The sequence below is a fragment of the Syngnathus leptorhynchus genome, chromosome 4 (genome assembly GCF_054491065.1).
Source record: "Syngnathus leptorhynchus isolate UIUO chromosome 4, UIUO_Slep, whole genome shotgun sequence".
In the NCBI taxonomy this organism is placed as follows: Eukaryota; Metazoa; Chordata; class Actinopteri; order Syngnathiformes; family Syngnathidae; genus Syngnathus; species Syngnathus leptorhynchus.
In genome coordinates, this window is record NC_141198.1 from 1,562,501 (window position 1) to 1,565,000 (window position 2,500).

The window sequence follows — 2,500 nt, forward strand, 5'->3', positions numbered from 1 at the left end:
ATGTCCATGGGCAACCGAGTCGAAAGCCTTCGCAAAGTCAATGAACACAATTGCCAGCGGCCCGCCACCAGACCTCGAGTGCCCCATGATCCGGTCAAGAATCATAAGGTTCTCTGCGCAACCACTCGCGCCAGCGACGAACCCACGCTGCCAGGGGGCTAATGGGACAGGCCCGAGCAAGCCTCATCGTCATTATCCGCCCAAACAACCTCAGCACGACTGACCCTATCGTCACGGGCCTCCACCCCGACAACGTATCCAACTCTTCCGGGTCAGCCGATTTGGGTAGCAACCGTGTCTTGCACTCCTTGAAAACCCGGGGAACGACTCCACGTACCATCCATGTTGTGAACAGCCTCGCCAGTTGCTTCCCGGCCGGGTCCCAGTTCAACACAGCCTGTCTTCGAATCCCATCTGGGCCCGGCGCAGAGCTAGATGTCATCCTAGCCAAGTTAGATGTCACTTCAGTCGCCGAGATCGGGTGATAGAATGGTTCATTGTCAGCGGTAAGCTCCACCTCAAAGCCCTCCAGACCGAGAAACGCCCTCACCGTTTCCCATCTCTCACGGAACCCCTCAAACACCAACTCAGGTGGCAAGTCACACCTCAGGGGCGTCAGACCGTCCAAGACACGCCGCGCCATACCCTTCCGTGCCACACTATACCCCCGTTGCTGGTGATAGAAGGACCGTTTCCTCTGGAGAAGCCGCCTTCTCCACCCTTTCAAGTCTCTGCTTCTTGGTGCACGCCTCACTGACGTTGTAGGCCACACTATCTTACCCCCCAGCGCCTCCATGACCTCCAGAGCAGAAGAGTCGACCAGGTCAGGCTCCCGACCAGCTCTCTCAACTAGGGCAGCAGTGGCCCGGTCCTCCTCATCCCCCGCTAGCAGAATCCCCATCACCTTCTCCTCCACCATGTCGGGGAGCTCCGGGGGCAAGGACCATTTCTGGGGCAACGCCCTGAGAACCAGGGAACGCCGTCTCGCACCAGACACACTGCCTGCCGCGCCGCCACACAGTACTCTCCATTTCCCCCTCACTTGTTCCCTCGTCTTGCCCGTATCCAACACCCGGGCCACAACCGCAAACTTCGCAGGGTCTCCTTCATACTCCACCATCAAAGCCCTAAGGCGGACCACCTCCGCCTCACTCCAAAGTTTTGTCACCCCCGGCCTAGCGGGGCCCTGGCTCCGACCACGTTGAGACCCGAACCACTCATCTGCATGTGCATGTCGCTTGTGCTGAGACACCCCCACAGCTGTTCGGAAACACCGCCCACAGAGGTCACACTCAACCCCCGAGACGACACCCGCACCACGCACCCCACCACATTTGGCGGCGTGACATTGGATTGAATGACTGTTGTCACCACGCCTATCACACTTACGACACGCATATTCGACCACGACATCCCCATGCCGGATGGCATAATGCCTTCCAAGCAAACGGATGCCCCCAGGCCGAACACCACACAGTGAGCATTCCAATGTCTCTTGAGGCAGATGCACCAGGACCTTCCCTGGGGGGGCCGCCACTACCACCCCCAAGACCGCCGAGCCCTCATCCTTAGACCCAACCTCACGAAGCGATCCGCCCTGTTGAACAAGTTGTGGGTCCAGCACGACCGGCCCTGCCCCATCTCTCATCCCAGCGACAGAGGCGGTCTTTAATTCGGACACCACTGAGGAGTTGTCAAGAGCTTCGCCATCCGCGATCCACCCGCTCCTTCGGCACGTCTGGCTGTGACTCTGACTCTGTGCAATTGCTAGCGCGGACTTCCGATCCAAGGAGTTTTCGCAACCGTGGCCCGTAGAAGTGACTACGGGCCGTTTGGGGTCCCAGTCCAATGCCTCTGGTGGTTGGTCCCCGTGGCCACCAGAGAGGTTGATTCGCAGACCATCGGCGTGCCCACCCTCAAACACGCCGCGGGGAGGTAGCCCAAGCGGCAGCGGCCCCTCTCCAAACCGCCCCTCAGCCGATTTTGATCCCCCAGCACGGCCATCCTGGGATGTCCGATCATTCCCAAACATCGGAACAACAGACAATAAAGCGGACTTCGACTTTGACTTCAGTCTGACTGGGAATAGTTTGAAAGATCTAGGTCTTCCCCTCACAGAGACTACACCTCGGAATCACAACCCTGACAGCAGTCGTCCAACCTGACCGGTAGGACCCTTCCAAAGCCGGACAACCAGATCGACCCACTAGGGAGAGGCCCCCATAGCTAGTATGAAGAGCTCACCCCCCGTAAAGCCTCCCAGCCGCCGACACGCAACCCCGCTGCCAGAGCCAAATATGGACTAAAAGCCCACGGCCATCATCATATTCTTGAGAATGTTTATTTGAGGTACGTGGCCAGTAGCCCTGCACGCTACCGCTCGACCATCGTCTCGCTCGCACCTCTCTAGGGATTGAGAAACACATCCAGCAGAAGCAGGGAGGGCCAGAAAGCAACAAGGTTACCCCCGCACCCTTACCCTACTCCCGATCATTGCCAC

The 2,500-nt window shown here is 58.7% G+C and overlaps 1 pseudogene; it reads right to left on the reverse strand.

The window, feature by feature from the left end:
- LOC147057623 (28S ribosomal RNA) overlaps positions 1 to 2,500 on the reverse strand; it is a 9,655-nt pseudogene that overhangs the window by 3,377 nt on the left and 3,778 nt on the right.